This window comes from Tamandua tetradactyla, chromosome 7 (assembly GCF_023851605.1).
Source record: "Tamandua tetradactyla isolate mTamTet1 chromosome 7, mTamTet1.pri, whole genome shotgun sequence".
In the NCBI taxonomy this organism is placed as follows: Eukaryota; Metazoa; Chordata; class Mammalia; order Pilosa; family Myrmecophagidae; genus Tamandua; species Tamandua tetradactyla.
The window spans coordinates 20114551-20136752 of record NC_135333.1 but is presented as its reverse complement, the minus strand read 5'-3'; the positions used below and the strand labels follow the sequence as shown (position 1 = coordinate 20136752).

Genomic DNA, 22202 nt, shown 5'->3' with positions numbered 1-22202 from the left:
TGTCCTTCTTTGTCTCTTTTAACTGTTTTACATTTGAAGTCTAATTTGTTGGGTATTAGTATAGCTACTCCTGCTCTTTTCTGGTTGTTATTTGCATGAAATATCTTTTCCCAACCTTTCACTTTCAACCTATGTTTATCTTTGGGTCTAAGATGTGTTTCCTGTAGACAGCATATTGAAGGATCCTGTTTTTTAATCCATTTTGCCAGTCTATATCTTTTGATTGGGGAATTCAGTCCATTAACATTTAGTGTTATTACTGTTTGGATAATATTTTCCTCTACCATTTTGCCTTTTGTATTATGTACATCATATCTGATTTTTCTTCTTTCTACACTCTTCTCCATACCTCTCTCTTCTGTCTTTTCGTATCTGACTCTAGTGCTCCCTTTAGTATTTCTTGCAGAGCTGGTCTCTTGGTCACAAATTCTCCCAGTGACTTTTTGTCTGAGAATGTTTTAATTTCTCCCTCGTTTTTGAAGGACAATTTTGTTGGATATAGAAGTCTTGGTTGGCAGTTTTTCTCTTTTAGTAATTTAAATATATCATCCCACTGTCTTCTAGCTTCCATGGTTTCTGCTGAGAAATCTACACATAGTCTTATTGGGTTTCCCTTGTATGTGATGGATTGTTTTTCTCTTGCTGCTTTCAAGATCCTCTCTTTCTCTTTGACCTCTGACATTCTAACTAGTAAGTGTCTTGGATAATGCCTATTTGGGTCTATTCTCTTTGGGGTGCATTGCACTTCTTGGATCTGTAATTTTAGGTCTTTCATAAGAGTTGGGAAATTTTCAGTGATAATTTCTTCCATTAGTTTTTCTCCTCCTTTTCCCTTGTCTTCTGCTTCTGGGACACCCACAACATGTGTATTTGTGCGCTTCTTATTGTCCTTCAGTTCCCTGATCCCCTGTTCAAATTTTTCCATTCTTTTCCCTATAGTTTCTGTTTCTTTTTGGAATTCAGATGGTCCATCCTCCTAATCACTAATTCTATCTTCTGTCTCTTTAAATCTATCATTGTAGGTATCCATTGTTTTTTCCATCTTTTCTACTTTGTCCTTCACTTCCATAAGTTTTGTGAACTGTTTTTTCAGTTTTTCTATTTCTTCTTTTTGTTCAGCCCATGTCTTCTTCATGTCCTCCCTCAATTTATTGATTTTGTTTTTGAAGAGGTTTTCCATTTCTGTTCGTTTATTCAGCATTAGTTGTCTCAGCTCCTGTGTCTCATTTGAACTATTGGTTTGTTCCTTTGACTGGGCCATATTTTCAATTTTCTGAGCGTGATCCATTATCTTCTGCTGGCATCTGGGCATTTAATCAGATTTCCCTAAGTGTTGGACCCAACAGGTTGAAAGATTTTTCTGTGAAATCTCTGGGTTCTGTTTTTCTTATCCTGCCCAGTAGGTGGTGCTCGTGGCACTCATTTGTCTGTCGGTCCCACCAGTAAAAGTTGGTGTGGGTCCCTTAACTTTGGAAAACTCTCGCCGTGGGGGAGGTTCGCCAGCCAAAGCGGCTTGGAGTGCCAATCCGAATCTCCCAGCCGGCCCGGGGATCCGAATGTGGGGAGGGTCACCGGCCGCTGCAGCCAGGGGAGTGCCCATCCAAATCTCCCAGCTGGGCCTGGGGCGCCAAGCGTGGCGGGAGGGCGCCAGCTGCCGTGGCCCAGGGGAGTGCACTGTTCCCAGCTGGACCAGAAAGCCACATGTTTTGAAGGGACCCCGGTCACCGTTCTCCACAGCCTGGGGATCTCCGATCCAATTCTCCCAGCTGGTCCGGGGGGCCACACGTGGGGGGGGGGCACCAGCCGCCGCGGCTTGAGGGGACCGCCTGTCCAATTCTCCCAGCCGGCCCGGGAAGGAGGAAGGGAGAGACTCCGGCCGCCTGCCGCCCTAGCCCGGGGAAGCCCGCGCCCCTCGGCGATCTCACCGGAGCGGGTTCTCCCAGCCAGTCAGCCGTTCCAGAATGGGGTACGCTGTCTTCTTGATCTCTGTTGTGGCTCCAGGAGCTGTTCTGTATTGTTTCTACTCCCCTAGTAGCTGTTCTGGAGGAGGAACTAAGACCTGTGCATCTTACTAAGCTGCCATCTTCTCCGGAAGTCTCTTTCTCTTTATCCTTCAAGTTATCCTTACTGATACTCTTCAACTCTGTGCCCTCCTCTAGACTTCCTTCTCCTGTCTTTTTTTTTTCACCCAGTAGAACTTCCTTTAGCATTTCTTATAGAGCTAGTTCCTTGTTGACAAATTCTTTAAGCATTTGTTTGTCTGTGAAAATTTTAATCTCTTCCTCAGTTCTGAAGGACAGTTTGGCCGGGTACAGAATTCTTGGCTGGAAGCCTTTCTTTTTCAAGATCTTAAATGTATCATACAAGTGTCTTCTTGGCTCCATAGTGCCAGTTGGGTAGTTTGAACTCAGTCTTATATGGTTTCCCTTGTATTTAGTAGATTGTTTCTCTTCTGCTGCTTTCAGGATTTTCTGCTTCTCTTCAACATTTGACAGACTGATTAGTATGTGTCTTGGGATGGGCCTATTTGGATTTATTCTATTTGGAGTTCACTGGGCTTCTTTGATTTACATATTTATGCCTTTTTCGGGGAGGAGAGTATTTTCCCATTATATCCTCAACTTATTTTCCTAGCCCTTTACTCTTCTCTTCTTCTGGGACATCAGTGATTCTTATATTTGTGTGCTTTGTTTTGTCCATCATTTCCTGAGATCCAATTCAAATTTTTCTATCTTTTTTGCCATTTGTTCTTTTGTGTGTTGAAATCAGTTTTCCTGTCCTCTAGTTCACTTATACTTTCTTCTGTCTCTTAAAATCTGCTGTTGTGTGTCTCTAGCATATATATATATTTTTAATTTTGTCTACAGCATCTTTAATCTCTGTGATATCTGCTATTTTCTATTTATTCTTTCAAATTCCTCTTTATGCTCTTCTAGTGTCTTCTTGATCTCCTTTATGTCATTAGTCATCCCACTGATTTTATTTAGTAGAGCTGTAAGAACATCTTTGACTAGTTATTCCAAAGTCTGTTTCTCCTCTGGTGTTTTAATTTGGTCATTAGACTGGGTTAAATCTGCCTGTATTTTCGTGTGCTTAGTGATCTTCTGTTGCCTTCAAGGCATGTAAATATCTTGATAGGGTTACTCTGGAAGTTAATTTCCTTTAGTAGTCTAAAGCTTTGTATTTTCAGGATGGTTGCCTGTCCCTGTCTCCCTGTCCGTGCATTTCTTTGGACTCAAGGCCTCAATTTGGAAAGGGGAGTGTTAGGCTGTTTGCACCAGGTGGATGGTTTCCAGTTCTGTGTGTCTCAATTCTTCAGCTTTTGCAAGCAGGGCCTCCCTTTGTGGTGTAGAAGACCCTCCCAGGTCACTTACACCCTGGAATCACAGTCCCAGTTGTCTTCTTGTCCCTTCTCTAGCTGTTACTTGGAGCAGGGATGAACTCAACCTATCCCATTCTGTCACCTTACTGGACCTCCCTAGATAAGGGTTTAATATCCAGAATATATAAACAACTTAACATCAAAAAGAGAAGCAACCCAATTAAAAAATGGGCAAAAGATATGAACCGACACTTTTCCAAAGAGGAAAAACAAATGGCTAAAAAGCATATGAAAAGACACTCAACTTCACTGGCTGTTACAGAAATGCAAATCAAATAAACAATGAAATATCACCTTACACCCACTAGAATGGCCATTAGAAAGAAAAACAGAAAATGACAAGTGCTGGAGAGGATGTGGAGAAAGAGGCACACTTATTCACTGCTGGTGGGAATGTAAAATGGTGCAACTGCTCTGGAAGGCAGTTTGGTGGTTCCTTAGGATGCTAAGTATAGAATTGCCATATGATTCAGCAATACCATTGCTGGATATTCAGAGGAACTGCAGGCAAGGACACAAACAGACATTTGCACACCAATGTTTATACCAGCATTATTTATAATTGCCAAGAGATGGAAACAGCCCTAATGTCCATCAACGGATGAGTGGCTAAACAAGCTGTGGTATATACATACGATGGAATATTATGCGACTGTAAGACAGAAGAAAGTCATAAGGCATGGAACAATGTGGATGGAACTTGAGAACATTATGCTGAGTGAAATTAGGCAGAAACAAAAGAACAAATACTGCATGGTCACACTAACATGAACTGACATAAATGAAAGTTAAAGTTAAGTACACAGGTTATTAGAAGATAGAAAGAGAGTAGAGATTGGGCATTTGGTGCTGAAAGAATACAGAATGTGCAACAGGACTGATAGTAAAAATTCATAAATTGATGGCATGATACTATCTGATAGTAGCACAATAATGTAAACACACTGAATGAAGCTGAGTGTGAGTACAGTTGAGGGAGAAGGGCTTGGGGCACATTAATAATCAGAAGGAAAGATAGAGGATAAAAACTAAGACAGTACAACTTAAGAATACCTGGACTAGACAATGATGGTGATTAAATGTACAAATATAAAAACGTTTTTGCATGAGGGAGAACAAATGAATGTCAACATTGCAAGGTGTTGAAAATGAGATGGTATCCAGGAAAAAGTACAACCAATGCAAGCTAGGGTCTACAGTCAACAGTGACATTATAATATCCTTCTGCTGAATATAACAAAGACATTATGTCAAAACTAAATGTCAACAAGTGGGGAATATGGGGAAGAGGTATGAATTCTTTGCAGAAAAAAGGAAATGTCTTCATGTAGAATGTGGTGGGGAAGGCATGTCTATTTGGGTTGGATTGTATGATGTGTGAATAAAACTCTTTAAAAATGAATAGAGAGAAAAAGTGCTAAAGAAAATGTGGAGAAGGAGTTGTACCTATTCATTGTCAGTAGGGAAGCTGAGAGGTGCAGCCCCTTGGAGGGCAGTGTGGTGGTTCCACAGGGGTGGGGTTGCCATGGGATCCTGGAACCCTGTTGATATGTATATACCTGGAGGAACTGAGAGTGAGGACAGAATGGACAATTGCACACTGGTGTTTATGGTGGCACTGTTCACCATAATGGTGGAGGTGGCCTAAGGGTAAAATAAATGAGGAATGGAAGGGGGAACTGCGGTGTTTACCTACAAGTGGACAACTGAGTGGCTACAAGAAGGGATGACTTGAGGTCTGTATGTTGAATGAAATGTCAGAAACAAAAAGACACTTATTAGCATGCCTCACTCATATGGAGTAACTATAAATACACAAACTTGGAGAATTGAAGTCAAGAGCATAGGTTATCAGGTTGGGGCTTATTGTAAAGGGTCCTAGATTGAAAGGTCTTAGAGCAGTCACATATATTTAGGAGGTGTAACTGTTAATTCTAAATTCTGAGATAGTGAGCTATATGCATATAGCCTGGTAGTTCCCAGAAACTTCAGGTACTTATGGGACACCTAAGACTCAGAGCTAGAGCTCTGAAGCTATGAAAGTCAACAGTACCCCATACAACAACTGTTTAAAAAGTTGAAGAAGGGCGGTGCAACAGTGACTCGGTGGCAGAGTTCCTGCCCGCCATGTCGGAGACCCAAGTTCATTTCCCAGTGCCTGCCCATGTGGGAAAAAAAAAAAAAAAGGTTGAAGAGGTGATCAGGCATCAAGTAGAGACATGAATTATGCTGATCTGGCTAGGACTAAGGTAAATCAGAATACTAGGTAAAGGATGATGTGGTCCATATGTTAAAACTTCAACTTCTGTGTGAGACCAAAGGGAGAAAAGTTTATTTGGTGCGAAATTTGTATTTTGGGTAGTGCATCTAATTTAACTTGTATGTTTAGTTTAGTTGAACACTATAAGTACATGGAATCTTGAATAGGGCATGAGATCTTGTTGGTTTGTATTGGTTAGTGTGATGACCCTATATATTCCAGAGTAATTTGGCCAGGGAATAAGAAAGTAACTGCAAAGTCCCCCTGGGGACTTGAGAGAAAGGAGGAACTATTAAACTTCCCCATCTGGGGAATTCCTGATATCCTCGTTGATATTCTCGCCTGATATTCTCGTTGAGTAGATGTGGCCCTTCTCTCTAAGGCAACTTGGCAAGTGAACTCATTGCTCTCCCCACTATGCAGGGCATGACTCCCAGGGGTGCAAATCTCCCTGTCAACATGGGACAGGACTCCTGCGATCAGCCAGGACCTGGCATCATGGGATTAAGAAAACCTTCTTGACCAAAACGGGGAAGAGAGAAATGAGGCAAAATAAAGTTTCAGTGGCTGAGAGATTTCAAACAGAGTCAGGAGGTTATCCTGGAGGCTATTCTTATGCATTACATAGATATGCATTACATAGAAAAGACCAATTACCCAACGATACTTCAAAAAAGATAAAACAAAACTGTCAGGATTGGTCAGGAGAAGACAGAAGACAGAACTAAACCTGATTTTGACTGCAAGGAAGGGGACCAAACCCAGTACCAGGAACTTCCTGGGAAGCAGGGCAGGCCCGCGTTTGATTGTGTCAGGGAGTCAGGCAGGAGGTGATGTGGGTGTGCGCTGTGATGACGGTGCAGGGGGTCGCCTTCAGCTTTAGGGGTCCCCAACTTTCCTGGGGGTCAGCAGTACCCTGAAGCCGGCAGGAGTCTGCCCAGCCCTGATGGGGCCCCAATTCCTTGAGGGACACCTCCTCCTTCCCACGCTGTCTGGGGACTTGCAGCTCTCCTTCCCCACCCTATGGCAGCTTCTCTTGTGGTGCTAGCTCTCAGGATCTCCTGAGAGTGTGGGTCCGTCGTGTACACTCCTCCTCCTTTACCTAGGTTATCGTGGGTTTATTAATTGACCTAGAAATATTCTTCTCTGACTTCATGGGATCTGCAGGGGGCAGGGCTTGGACAACATGTGCTCGGTCTGCCTCCCTATAATTCACTTGGCTTTTTAAAAAATTCAGATTATTTCCTTTTTTTTTATTCCTAAAATTAATGCTGCCATTTTCACCTTTATTCATTTTTTTTAAACACTTGTTCCCCCTATTATTTATTTTTATTCCATATGTTCTACTCATTTGTTGACAAGGTAGATAAAAGGCGCATCAGACACAAGGTTTTCACAATCACACAGTCACATTGTTCATTTCTTTGTACACCTCTGCAATTATTGTATGAGATGGATTCTTAGAAATGGGATCTCTGATGAGGTGTGTACAGTTAAGATTTTTAGAGATTCTGGAAAATTTGAAAACGACTTGCCCATTTATACTACCACCAGCAACTAACAATATCCACTGTTGTGAAAGTGTGAGGAAAATGCACAACCCTTTAACATTTGAGAATCTAATGATCTGATTTCATTTGTAAATGATGTTTCTGAAGAATAACATACGTGCAGTGAAGTGCACAAACCTTGAGTTTACAGCTCGATGAACTTTTACAGAGGAAATCCGCCTGTGTAAGTAACCACCCACCCGTTCAGGATATAGATTTATCCTATATAGAGAACACTCCCAGCTTCTCCTAAGCAGCCCTCATGCTGCCTCCGGTTATCATGTCCCCCCGGCCACGGCTCTGACTTCTATCCTTATCGCTGTGTGTGCTTTGAGCTTTACGGTAATGGAATCATACACTGTGCACTCTTTGGTGTTCAGCGTCTTCTGCTCAACATTATGTCTGCAAGATTCCTCCACGCAGCTGTCGTGGTTGGAGTTTGTTTATTCTCATGGTTGTGTTCTGTCCCACCATGCGGCCCTGCCCCAGTTTATTTTCCATTCTTTCGTTGATGGGCATTTGAGTCACATCCAGGTTTTTGGCTGGTTCAAGTTGTTGCTATCCAGTAGAACGCATGTATCTTTTGGTGTTCCTTTGTACCAATTGCTGAATAATAAGATATGCATATATTTTGCTTTACTACGTTCTGCTAGTTTTCCAAAATGGTTGTAACAATTTACACTTTCAGCAGTGGTGTGTGTATTGAGAGTTTTGGTGATTCCACATCTTTGTCAACACTTAGTACTGTCAGTTTTAAATGTTTTACAATATAATATAATTATTATATATATTTTTAGAACATTTGTAGGTTTACAGAAAAATCATGCAGAAAGTCCAGAGTACCTATATACCTCCATTTCCCCTATTATTAACATTTTGCATGAGTGTTATAATTGATAAACCAAAATTATTATCATTATATTATTAACTAAAGCCCATAGTTTACATTAGGGTTCACTCTTTGTGTTGTACAGTTCTATGGGTTCTTAACTTTTTTTAAATTGTGGTTATGCATATACAACATAAAATTTTCCATTTTAACTGCTTTATTTTTCTATTTTTATTTTAATTTTCTTTAAATCAAAGCTGTTAATGTATACTTTTTTTTAATGTATTCATTTTTAAAAAGTCAAGGAAGGTAGTTTTATAAGGTCTGTATGAAAAAATACTTCCTTGCCCAAACTTCTCCACCCATACCCACCCCAACCCAGAGGTGACCACTTTCAACCCTTTCAGCTGATCCTTTGAGTGTTTGCAACCACACTTGGCATTGTCTGCATTTTTACAATTAGCATAATACTTTCTTATTTGTGTTTGTTTGTAGTAACAGTTAGGAAACTACCAAGCCTGGCACAGGCCCAGGACCACCTGGGCATTGCAGAGCTCCCAGCGGTGACTGTGTGCAGGCCACCAGCTCCTCCAGGGTTTGCTGGCGGTGTTTGCTGTGGACATGCCACGCCTCCTTGATCTGGTCATGCTGGAAGCCAGCGTCGGTGGACTGTTCCCAGGGAGGCAGAAGCCCCGTACTTGGATCCCCTGCCCCAGCCCGGCCGCAGCCAGCCGTCATGGGTGCTGAGATAGTGGAGAAACTTGTCCATCAGCAGCTGGCAGCTAGAGGAGGGGTTCTGAGCGACTGAAAGTAGGTGAGTTTTCCAAAGGTGAAAACAGGAGTGAGGAGAGGGCAGAAGGTGGACGCACGCTACCCCTCTTGGTTCATCCATGGCAATCACTTGGTTCATCCATGGCAATCATACTTTCAAGTACAGAATTCAGTATTGTTATTACCCTCACAAGGTTGTGCTACCATCACACCATCCATTACCAAATCTTTTCCATCGCCGCAAACAGAAACTCTGTACCCATTATGCATTAATTTCTCATTCCCCATCCTCACCCTGGTAACGTATATTTTAATTTTAATTTCTGATTATGAATTTTCATACGCTAATTAATTCATACCAGTGAGATCATGCGTGACTTTTTCTTTTGTATCTGGCTTATTTCGCTCAACATGATATCTTCAAGGCGCATCCACATTGTAGCATGTATCAGCACTTCATTCCTGTTTACAGATGAATAATATTCCATCGCATGGCTATACCACATTTTCTTTATACATTCATTCCTTGGACTCTTGGATTGTTTCTGCCCTTTGGCTAAAAAATTGTGAATAATTGTGAATAATGTTTAGCTTTGGTGTGCAGACACATATCTGAGTCCCTGCTTCCGTTCTTTTAGGGTATTTAGTTAGAAACGAGATTGCTGGGTCACATGGTATTCTCTACTTTACTTTCTGAGGAACCTCCAAATTGTTTTCCACAGTGGCTGCGCCATTTTACATTCCCCAAAATAATGCATGAGAGTCCTCATTTCTCTATATCCTCACCAATGCTTGTTATTTTCCATTTTTTAAAGAGTAGCCATTCTAGTGGATGTGAAATGCTATCTCATTGTGGTTTTGATTTACATTTCCCTAAAAGCTAACAATATTGAATGTCTTTTCATGTGCTTTTTGGTCATTTGTATATTGATGCATTTTTTTGATTGCCAATAAATTGGAAAATACTTTAAAATTCATTGGTCATTTTCAGAGGGACCAGCCCTTTCAGAACATCAACTAGTTCCATTCACCTACCCCATCTTATTGACAGCCCCTTCCAACGTGAAGTTAGAATGGCCATAGCCCAAATCCCCTAAAGATCGGAAGAACAATCAAAGGAGAAGGTGGAGTTATACAGAGAAGGTAGGGTTTAACAAATAGAGAATGAGTGCCAAATTATTATATTGATATTTCTTTTAGCCCCCAGTACCTTAGAGCAGCTAGAAATAAAAACCTAAAATTGTGGAATTGTAACCCATACCAAACTCTGAAATCTGTTCTACAACTAATTGTTCAGTGATATACTTTGAAATGTATTGTTTTCATGAATATATGTTATCTAAAGAGAAGGAGGAATATAACAGAGAAGACAGGACTAACAAATGAGTATGACTCCTGAATCATTATATTGATGTTTCTTTTGGTCTTCAGTGTCTTAGAGCAGCTGGAAGGAAAAAAAAAATTAATGGAAATGTAACCCACACCAGACTTTAAAATCTTTTCTATAACTACTTGTTAAAATGTGCTTGGAAATTTATTGCTTTTTTGAATACATGTTATATTTCACAATAAAAAAAGTAAAAAAAAAATTCATTGGCTATTTCATTTTGCAAATCCTTTAAAACTCATGGGCTATTTTAATTTCTTCTTCTGGAATTTCCTGTACCACTTTTGCCCTTTAGAAAACATTCCCTACATTTTACTCTAAGCTTCATAGTTTAAAAAATGATGATAAAGATATCTTATTTAATTTCCCTTGTTTGTGGTTAATTTCCAAATGCTTTTTACCATACATCACGTTGCCTGGTTTATGAAAAGAATGAGACTAGAGGGAAAAAATTGCTCTTGCCTGATGAAGGAAGAAAGAACCTATTAAGGGAGCCGGTGGTGAGTGGATTGCAATCGGGCAGAGAGGGCCCGCGGGGTTCCCACGGCTGCCTGCAGCACGCTGCCCCGCTCTCCCTTTCCTCTTTTCCCTTTGTAAAAACAAAACAAAAACAAAAACAAGAAAATGCAATGTCAACAGCTTCGTTTTGTTTCCTTTCTCTGGTTGTATAAATAATACGTGCTGCCTGTAAAAACAAAACTACATTAAGTGGATGTAGGAGGGAGCGTGGCACCCGTGTCCACCGTTACTCTCCGTGGCAGCCCCGAAGCGGCTGTCCCGTGGCAGGGCCCTGAGTGCCGTGTGCACTCATTGGGACCAGGGCCAGGCACCCACCTGCCTCCGTGGCCGCCTCCTCAGCGTCCACCCAGGAGGGGGACAGCGGGTGCGAGTTAGGGGCGCACCCCAGGTGTGGGGCTCTTGGGCATGCAGGCTGACCGCGGGGCAACGGGCCTGAGGCTCCAGCTAGTCAAACACGCAGACCGTGGGCTCGGCTTGAACCAGCCTCCCCTGCAGTGGGTTAACTAGTGTCTACCCTGCATCCATGTCCACCTGCAGCCTCAGAAGTGACCTTATCTGGGCATAGGGTGTTTGCAGATAGAGTTAGTTAAGGATAGGAGGTGAGATCATCTGGGTTAGGGTGAGTCCCAAATCCAGCGCTAGCTCCCTTATGAGGAGAGGAAAGGACCGCGGGGAACAGGGGGCAGAGGCGGGCACCGAGTCAGGCTCCTACACGCCCAGAAGCTGGAAGAGGAAAGCAAGGATCCGTCCTTAGAACCTTGGGAAGGGAGCGTGACCCTGCCTGCACTTTGATCCCCACCCCCAAAACCCAGTCTAGACTTTCGGAAGTTCTCTAGGGCTATGAGAGGGTGCATTTCTCTTTTCTAAGTGGGGTCACGTGTTGCAGCGGCCCTGAGGAACTACTCACCTCCCCCCTCGGCATGAACGGGGCATCCCCAGGAGCCCGCACTGCCCCTGAGCCTCGGGGAGCCATCTCCATCTGTCACAGAAGCTCTGCGTGTTTTTGTGTGTGTGTGTGGTGGGGGGGAGGGTTGGGATCCTGCCCTTTTCCCTATGCAGTGACCATGGTCCCCTGGCTGTTTTATTTTTAGCCCCCCCCCCCACCGGCTCTACTGCTGAGGACTGCTGAGTGGGGAGGCTGATGTTGCTTTTTAAGTGATTGGCCACACCTGAACACAGGTGTGTACCAAAGGGAGCCCTGGCACAGGAAGCTTAGACAAGACAGCTTCTCTACACAACACATAAAATAAAAAAGTTAATTAATCAGCCAGCCACCTAAAATCGCCCTTATTATAGCAAGGGCATTTCCCACTGTACCGTCAATTCTTTGAGGATTGACACCTGCTCCTTGAGAGTCTCACTCATTTTATACTCCCCCATGCCCAGTGGATGATGAATGAATGAATGAGTAAATGAATGAATGAATGAATAGCACAACTTTCCTATTTTGCAGTATAGGTAAATTTAACACAGGGCTTCTTTTTTATTCTTACCTCTCCGTGTAGGACCTGGCAATGATAGGTATTTTGTTGAATGAATATAGATATAAATACTTAAAAAACAAGGTGGACTTGTCTGTTAAAAAGTTAGGCAAGTTGAGTAGGCAGGTGAAGTCCGGTTACACTGTCCCACTGCCGAGGGGTCGTCTGAGTGCAGCTGGGCCTTGGCCTGCCCTGTGCACTGCCCTTGCAGTCACCGCCCTGTGCAGGTTCTGCCCTGTACACCGCTCTGTGCAGGCATCGCCCTGTGCAGGCACTATCCTGTGCAGGTACTACCCTGTGCAGGTACTGCCCTGTGCACTGCCCTGTGCAGTCACTACCCTGTGCAGGTACTGCCCTGTGCTCCACTCTGTGCAGGCACTGCCCTGTGCACCGCCCTGTGCAGGTACTGCCCTGTGCACCGCCCTGTGCAGGCACTACCCTGTGCAGGTACTGCCCTGTGCACCGCTCTGTGCAGGCACTACCCTGTGCAGGTACCGCCCTGTGCACCGCTCTGTGCAGGCACTACCCTGTGCAGGTACTGCCCTGTGCAGGTACTGCCCTGTGCACCACTCTGTGCAGGCACTGCCCTGTGCAGGTACCGCCCCGTGCACCGCCCTGTGCAGGCTCCGTGCAGCTCAGCTCTGCTCACATCCAGCACTTGCTGCTGAGCACATTTCTCACGGAGCAAATAACCCAGTAATTTTAAAACACAAGGCCAACATAAAGAAACTCACAATACCTCAGAAAATTATGTTCCCTTCCAAGCCCACACTATTGTCCTGGTGCTGATTTTCTGTCAAGGGATGGGGCTTTGGTGATGGAATGAGACAGCCCGGAAGGAAAGGCCAGGAAGCCACAGCTTGCTTTGGGTCTGGGGCCGCTTCAGGAACCTGAGTGGTCGCTGCGAGTCCTTGAAAGAGAGCAAAGCTGGGAGAGGGGTATTTTTCATTTCCTTGCTTCTTGTTTAAAAATCCTTGTCTTTGTTATCTTAGTGACTGAGTCCAATCTTATTTTACTCCTTTTGTTTTTTAAAAAGCACACATAAAGGAGGAAAGGGAAGAAAATAAAGCTACAGATAGATCATCAATTCAAGAGTGGCATGGCTTAGCCAAACCACAGTTATGGTTCTATCCTGCTAGGAATCTCTGTGCGTATGAAACATTGCTGCTTTGGTGACTGTTATATAATTGTAATCAGAGTGGCAACTTCGTAACCATACTCACCCAGAGGCACTTTTTGATCATTATGACTTATTTTTCAATCACGTTTCCCTTTTTATATACATAGCACCAAAATTCTGTGATTTTCCTTTCTCCACAATTATAGGAGGCAGAAGATTCAGTCAGAACTAAATAAACACAAATAATTTAATGCTTTAAGATTTGATGTTTTGAATTACAGTAAAATCCAATTGCGGCCTGATTTATTCGACATATTCCAAAATAATTGAGTCAAATTTAGTTCCCTGGAATATGATTACGTGCAGCAAACGCCACAGACTTTTAAAAGTGGGAGAGATCTTGGAGACGTCTCTGGTGCTCTAGATTTATAGTCAGGGCCCGGAGGTAATGTGATTTCCTGAAGGTCACCCAGCTAGGGAGTGGCAGGGAGGGAAAGAGCACGATGTCCAGGTCCCAGCTTTCCCCTCAGTGCCCCTGACAGTCTCACGGTTAATTTATGAGCCAAGGCTAGTGTCCTGGAAAGAGGCAGTCTATAATTGTGAGACAAATGAGCAGGGACGAAAGGAGTGAGCAGCTCATTGATGATTCAGACTCAGGAAGCCAGGCTTGGTCCCCTGGATTAAACCACAGGCAGGGTACAGAGGTCAATGGCCTTCTGCAGAACTGGAATGGAACTGTGCCTGGGGGGCACCACCAAAGGGGTCATGTCCTTCTCACAAAGCCGACCGGCCAAGGAGAGTCAAGAAGCCAAGGCAACGGCCTGCCCACAGCTGGTCTCAACTCAGCCATGTGCCGAATCTCATTTTATAGAAATCTGCTCACACATCTGACTTTCCTATCTAAACTGAGTTTCTGGAAGACAAGGGCAATGTTCTAGTTTGCTAGCTGCCGGAATGCAACACACCAGAGATGGATTGGCTTTTAATAAAAAGGGATTTATTTCATTAGTTCTTCAGAGGAAAAGCAGCTAACTTTCCACTGAGGTTCTTTCTTACATGGGAAGGCACAGGATGGTCTCTATTGGCCTTCTCTCTAGGCCCCTGGGTTCCAACAGCTTTCTCCAGGGTGACTTCTTTCTGCATCTCCAAAGGCCTGGGCTGAGCTGCGAGTGCTGAGATGAGGAATGCCAAGCTGCTTAGGCTGTGCCATGTTGTGCTCTCTCATTTAAACACCAGCCAATTAAGTCAAACGTCATTCATTGCAGCAGGCACGCCTCCTAGCCGACTGCAGATGTAATTAGCAACAGATGAGGTTCACGTACCACTGGCTCATGTCCGCGGCAACAAAACTAGGTGTCTTCACCCAGCCAAGTTGACAACTGAATCTAACTGCCACAGGCTGTGTCTTGATCATCTTTGAAACTCTGATACCTACCACAATGGCTGGTACTAAAAATAGCTCAATAAAGTTTTGCAAAATAAATGAGCCACTGTCCCATATGGAGTCAACTTCATGGGAGTTGCCTAATAAATCATAGCCGGTCACGGCCTAATGAAGTTGAACTTGTCATACTCTCTGAACCATAATTTCATTCCATTTCCCTAGGAAAACTCTGGCCCACAGACAGCAGGAAGACATGTACAAAAATGTTCATAGCAGGATTGCCTCAACGGAAACAACGCAAATATCCATGAATGGTAGAATAGATAAATAGGTTACATGAGGTCATTCAATGGAATAATATACAGCAATGTAAATGAATGAACTACAGCTCACATTTCAATATGCATAACCTCAAAAACATAGGGCTAACTGAAAAAAGCAAGTCAGAAGAGAATGTCATTTTCTTGGACTGTGTGGGCCCATTCATACAAAATTCAAAACCAGGAAAAACCAAATTATGTTGATCAAGTGTCATACATATGTCTTAATACATTAAAGAAAAGCAAGGAAATGGTTATATCAAGTGGTTATATCAAGTGGTTATTCCTAGGAAGATAGAGGGAAAGACAACCAGGGAGGGAAACTCAGGAAGCTTCCGAGTTATAGGTATTGTTCTACTTAGGCTGGGTGATGAGTACATGACTATTTCATTGATAGTCTTTAAAGAACTATATATAACACACACACACATATCTATAATAAAAGATTTCAATCAACCAACCAACAACAAACAAACCTAGATGGAAACTGTCCCTAGCCCTTGGCCGGGACCTGTCCTTGGAGGTGGGAGAGCCCAGAGCCCTTCAACAGTCTCCCAGCACATGTAACGGGCATGGCTGCTGGGGTTTGAAGTAGTGGCTATTTCAATGCTTGTGTGCCGAGGGTTGTCTCAGCGATGGCAGGGTCGGCCTATAGGGTAAACGAGGACAATGGAAGGGCCAGGTGTCCTTGGTCCAGGGCCTTTCCATAGGATCACTTCTTTCTGAACAGCCTGAAAGGGAAAATAACTGACAACTCTCTCCTCCAAACCATGGCTCACTAAGTGTTTGTGCCCAGTGGTCACTGTGTATTCCTTAGCTGATGGCCTTCTTGGAGGTTCAACATTACTGGTTGTTCTAGTTTGCTAGCTGCTGGAATGCAATACACCAGAGATGGATTGGTTTTTAATAAAAGGGGATTTATTAGTTCTTCAGTGGAAAGGCAGCTTACTTTCAACTGAGGTTCTCTCTTCCATGGGAAGGCACAGGGTGATCTCTGCTGGCCTTCTCTCCAGGCCTCTGGGGTCCAACAACTTTCCCCAGGGTGATTTCTTTCTGCATCTCCAAAGGCCTGGGATGAGCTGCAAGTGCCGAGATGAGGTATGCTGAGCTGCTTGGGCTGTGCTGCGTTGAACTTTCTCATTTAAGTACCAGCTAATTACATCAAACATCATTCATTGCAGCAGGCATGTCTCTTAGCCGACTGCAGATGTAATGAGCAACAGATGAGGTTCATGTACCATTAGCTCACGTCCACAGCAACAGAACTAGGTACCTCCACCTGGCCAAGTTGACAACTGAATCTAACTACCACACTGGTCCTGGTTAAAGGCAAGGACAGAGCTAGTTCTCTGGGGGAACTGTATGTACTTTCTACAGATCCAGCATACAGTTTCTCAGAAAGCAACAGAGGAGGAAAGCATTGACTGCTTCCTTTTCCAGTCACATGAAGAATAGTCATCGCCTAGGTTCTGACATCCCAGGGAGACCAGGATTTAAACCCTGGTCCTGCCTCTTGCTAGCTCTGTGTCCATATGCAAGTTCCTTAACCTCTCTGGGCTTCCATCTGCTTATCTGTAAAATGGAGCTAATAATAATACCTACCTATGAGGCTGTTAGGAAAATCAAATAAGAAAGCACATGTTAAATTCCTAGCACACAAACAAAAAGAAAAAGAAGAAAAGAGAAAAATTCCTAGCACAGTGACCAAACTCCAAGAACTTAATAAATATTTGTTGAGTGAATAAGTCTGACCTGGACTTAGCACATAGTCTCAGAACTGACATGAGTGGGTTGTGTTGTGGAGGTGACGGGTGGCCATTCCATGAGGAGGCACAGGGAATTACCAGGTGGCCTTACCTTAGTGTGTCCACCATATTCTAGGGTCTGCTCCTCAGCGTTCTTCATCTCATAACTTGACCTTGTCTAAATATCAAAAAGAAATCAGTTAGGAATGAATTGGGAGATTGACGTAGCAATCAGGACACCAATCTGCTCATTTACTATGAAAATTAGCAGGGCTCAGTAGACCCAAATCTTGGAAGTCACTGGACAAGGTTATTGTCCTTTTAGGAAAGAGGATGAGAAGCCAAATGGAAATCAAAAGGGACTGGGCCACAGTGGCTCAGCAGGCAAGAATGCTTGCCTGGTATGCCAGAGGACCCGGGTTCGATTTCTGGTGCCTGCCCATGTTAAAAAAAAGAAAAAGAAAATCAAATCAAAAGGGACAGCCAGAAACAAAATTTTAAAAAGCAGGGAACAGAGGGTGCAAGGGTGGCCCAGTGGTAGAATTCTCACCTGCCATGCGGGAGACCCGGGTTCAATTCCCAGACCATACACTTCCCAAAACAAACAAACAAAAAAGCACACAAACAAAAAGCAAACAAAAATTCAACAAATGGTGGTACAATAACGGCATGCACTCACATGGTAAAAGAATGAAATGTGCCCCCATCACACAGCATACAAAAAAAGCAGGGGACAAGCACCTGGGACGTGGAAAAAGACCTCAAGGGTCAAATTCAGCAGGTTGTGTGGCCAGCAGTTGCCCCTGTGCTCTGGAGTGGACTTGCTTAGGGGAGCAGATAGCTGGGGCCACCCAGGCACCTTCTCCTCTGGACGGGGCAGAGGGCACAGCACCCTCCCGTCCTGTGCTCAGGGCGTCAGCCTCTTCCCCTAGAAGGACAGTAGTGATCTGGACCCTTCCTCTGACCGGCCTAGCGGAGGGGTGAGGGGCCTGAGAGGTGACCCATCTCACAGCCCGGACTCTGGGAGCACACCGGTGAGGGTCAGCCCGGCTCCAGGTGGGGACGCTGGGAGAGGCCAGCCCAGCACCCTGCCCCAGTCAGAGTCCCACTAGATGGCGAGGCCGTGGGGAAAGCCTTTGGTGCACCTTCTTCCCAGCAACACCCAAGATACTTTTCAACTAAGGAAAATCACTCTCAAATGGACACTGAAAACGGTTTCAAAGGCGTTAAGGAGGGGACAGTGTGCAAACTGAAGAGAAAAAGGCCAAGCGGGGGCAGAGGCCGAATTTTGCCTTGCACATTGTCTGGGTCTCCAGGAGGATCCCCGGTAAGCGGCACCCCACTTCTCCACTCTGGACGGCAAAGACACTAAGTACAAAGATAAAAGAGCAAAGAGGAGAGACAAACTATTCCCTTTATTATGGGTAGTGCCAGGGTGGAAGGCAGGACAGAGTGAAGTGGCTTTGGTGGCACGGCCAGGTTGCCCGGGGGCCACGGCCGCGAGCTCGGCTGCTGCAAGGACAGCGAGTAGGGGATGGGGGGGGAGGACAGCACTTCGAAAATCTTTTCCACAGGAGTGGGGAAAAATCTTCCCTTTTAACAGTGACAGTGGTGGATTGGGGATGTTTGTGGGCTCATTGCATGTTTATGTCCCCCAGTCCTTTATTAAATAAGTATCAGGCAAAGCTACCTCTTACTCCCTTCTTCCTTTTTCTTGAAGCGTTAGGTACCTGATACCAGGAGGCCTGCCCAGAGCCCTGCGCGGCAGACCGTGGTGCCCGCCGCACTTCCCGCTGCCCCTAAGTGCTGCGCCTGCACCCAGCACCCCTCGGTTCTCTCGGCCTTGCTCACCTGTGCGGGAGGCACGGCGCCCACCCCCAGCAGCCCACCACAAATGGCTGAGGGTTCGTGATGAGTAAATGCCTCAGCTCCCCGCCTCATAGGTGGGCTACCTCAGGGGCAACTGGTTTGATAATGCAGCCTTTTGGTGTTTGTCCCTTCCCTGTCTCACTTTCCCACTTTCCTCCCACTGTTTCAGTCTCCTTCTAAATAAACTAGTTCCCAATCCCAGTGTCATGTCTGCTCTGGGGAGGACAGAGGGGCTTTCCTCCTTTCCTCTTTGTCCTGTGGACAAGGACTAAAAGCACTAGGTTACGAGGTTGTGTCCTCTCCCTGCTCGGCTGTGACAGAAGGTTCCCACCTTGTCTTTATAGGTAAGGTGACCACATGTCCATCTATAGGTAACGTGACCACGTACCCATCTATAGGTAAGGTGGCCACGTGCCCCATCTGTAGGTAAAATGACCACACGTCCCATCTGTAGGTGAGGTGACCACGTGTCCCATCTGGCCGAGATGGAAGGAAAGTCCTAGATGTCTTGGATGACAAATACCCCATTTATAGGAGCATTGTGGTTGGCCAGGGGGACTGTGATTTCACAGAATCGTAGACTGTTAGCCTGCAAGGGAGTTTGGATTCATTGTCCAAGCTACTCATTTACAGACAAAGCACCTTACGCCTGGGGCTCCAGGTGAACTGCTCACAGCCATCCATGCTCACGGCAATCACAAGCACCAGTGGCATGGAAGCCAGGGGACCCTGTCTTTTCCATGATCCTATGCTCCCCTTCCCTCTGGCCCATTCGCCGGGTGGCAACTTTCAAAGCTGGCTGTAAGTCCCCTCTGCAACGCTGATCTTATGAGATTAAGAGCAATCTTTGCTTTTAAAGTCTGAGTATATATTAAATGCTTTGCAGTTAGGAAGATTCTAGGGCTTGGGAAGTTCATTCCATAGCCTAGAAATGAATTGCCTGACTGTCCACTAGATGGTGTCCAAATACACCCACACCCTGCACACACACACCACTAGACACAATGAAGCCAGCTAGGCATGGTACTGTTGAAAGAAACCCACAAGATCTAATGCGCCCTGGTTTGGTTGTTTTCGTTTGTCTGCTGGCAGCATGTTGGAAGAAGAGATTTGGGGATTGGCAGGAAAGGAGGATGTGCCTTCTAGAAAATTCATCTGATTGCACTGTGGAGAATAAAGGAGAACCACAAGACTGGAGGCTGAGAAAATTGGGAGGCTGCTGCAGCTGTTCAGCACCAGGGGAAAAGGGGCCTGGACCAGCTGTGGTGGGGGAGGGTTCAGGAGGCAGAAAAGACAAGCTTAGAGGTAGGATTGGATGTAGCACTCGGTTAAATCTACTAGTTTCAATCTCCCTCTTCCTCTATAAACTGCAAGCTCCTCAAGGACAGAAATGTTGCCTTATGGGTGTCCATATTCCAGTGTTGCACAGAGTAGATTGTCTGTTTATCCATCCATCCATCCATCCATCCATCCATCCATCCATCCATCCATCCATCTATCTATCTATCTATCTATCTATCTATCTATCTATCTATCTATCTATCTATCTATCTATCTATCTATCTATCTATCTATCAGTCATCTATCTACATTTTGGGTAACAATAAATAAAGACAGATACCTAACATTTATTGAGCACTTCTGATTTGTCATTCTTCTGAGCACTTTACATATATTAATTTCTTTTATTCCCCCCAAAATACACATGTTAGGCCCCTGCCCTGGATCATAACCTCTGGCAGATGAGCCTGGGCCAATGTATTCTGAAAAATCTTCACAAGAGAGGCTGACACACATTCTCCTGCCCTCCGGCCTGCCCTCCTGGGCCCTGTGCCACTCACGGTCTCACAGCACTGTCAGGTCTGTATTTCTCTCTTCCACTTTGACCTTTTCATATCTACTCTCTTTCCCTTTTTCTTCTTCACAGAACACCTCCAGCCCCCGTCAGCTTCCCTCCTCGCTCCTTACCCCTCCCCGTGAATTGTGCACCACGCTGTCCTTTGGTGCTACCTGCTCTGTGCCCTCCGCGGGGGGAAGCGGTGAGCGCCGCAGCGAGGCTGCTCTGGCTGCCAGCCTTGTGTGCAGGGATGGGGTCTGGACTCCCCCCGCACACCCCCACGCAGGCCTCCGCGTGCCCTCTTGTGCTTTGCCTGCTTCAGGTTTCCCCCACGGAAAGCACCTTCCCCCGCTCGTCTTCGCCCCTCGTGCCCTCCCAGCAGCGCGTGGGGTAGGGGCAGGACCCGAGCGCAGGGGCTGAGACGGCCCGGCCCACCCAGGCCTAAGTGTAGCGGCCGGGCAATCCGAGCTTTTGCTGCTCCATTCCCAACAAACGTGCAAAATAGAATCACATCTGGTTCAGTTCATCAACCGTGCATTATGACTCACCGTGTAGCAGGCATTGTGCTAGGCCCCGGGGTTGTCAAGGTGATAAGACCCCTCTTTTCCCCAGGTGTGTTACCTCTGCTTGGGGATGCAGGGGCAGGGGCGGGCCGGGGGCGGGTCCTCCCTCCCGGCCGTCCCCACCTCCACCTGCCCTGAGCCTCGCCCCTTGAGCGCGCGCCCGCCCCTTAGTCTCCCTGGTGTCACTGCATCCCGGAGACTCTCGGCGCTCAATTATGCACACCCCCGCAGACCCCTCTGGTTGAATTACCGAGGGCAGAGCTGTAAAGACATCCCCCGGCAAATAAATTAAAGCATTCAATCATCCAGCCAAGAACCAAGGCAGACAGACAAACACTCAGCGCCTAGAGAGGCAGGAGGGAGCGTGAGAGGGCCGCAGGGAGGCGGCAGGGAGTAGCCTGGGCTGTCTCCCAGAGATGAGATTCGTCAGAGCGAGCCACTGAGGCGGGGGAGCCGGGAAGAAAGGAAGTGTGTTGGGGTGCAAGGCCCCCCCATCACGTCCCACCATTGGGGGGCTGGGAAGGAAGGCGCCCGTCCGGTAAGGGGCTGCTGGAGCTGGGAGTGAGGCCACGGGCAGGCCGTCCTCTGAGTGCCAAAGGCAGGGGGCGAGGTGGCCGGGCACGAGGCTCTTTCTGGGGGCAGTGTGCTGTTGGCCAGATGGAGGGGCGGTGTCTGGAAGTCTGCCTCCTTCAGGGCTCTCTGCTCTCTGCAGGCCGGCAGGTCCTGAACCTGAGGTTTCTTCCCCGAGGAACAAGGGTCCTGCCTCCCCACCGCTAGGGACACCAGATTCGATGGGCAGGAGTCCTTGGAGCTTTTTTAAAAAAAACAAACAAATGCCTCCAGTTGCACCCTGACAGCAGCTCTGGCCTTGGGCAGAGGATGGCGACATGATGGGAGAACTTGGCCTCTCTACCTGTGCCCTGAGTACGCCACGCCACGTTGGGGGCTCGGTTCTGACGTCTGACCCTTGTGGGATCACAACCTCATGACAGAGATGTTGGGGAGCAAAGGGAGAGATGGGATGGTGGCATGTCTGTGTCTTTAGCACATTCTCTCGTTCCCCATCAGCAAGTATCTGAAACCTTTTCCCAGGCATTGCCAACGGGGAGTCAGCTATGGGCCACAGGGTGCCTCTTGCCATCCTGCGCGGGTGGTGTGGCGATAGAGTTGGTTGGTGGGACGGAC

The 22202-nt window shown here is 45.9% G+C and overlaps 1 long non-coding RNA gene across 1 annotated transcript; it reads right to left on the bottom strand.

Annotated features, from left to right (window-relative positions):
* Window positions 1-12924: 12924 nt before the first annotated feature.
* LOC143689518 (uncharacterized) lies at window positions 12925-20965 on the bottom strand. Its single transcript, XR_013178815.1, has 3 exons — window positions 20628-20965; window positions 16861-16926; window positions 12925-13089 (listed from the first exon to the last, which is right to left on the bottom strand). It is a non-coding gene; the product is annotated as an uncharacterized LOC143689518 (long non-coding RNA).
* Window positions 20966-22202: the final 1237 nt, after the last annotated feature.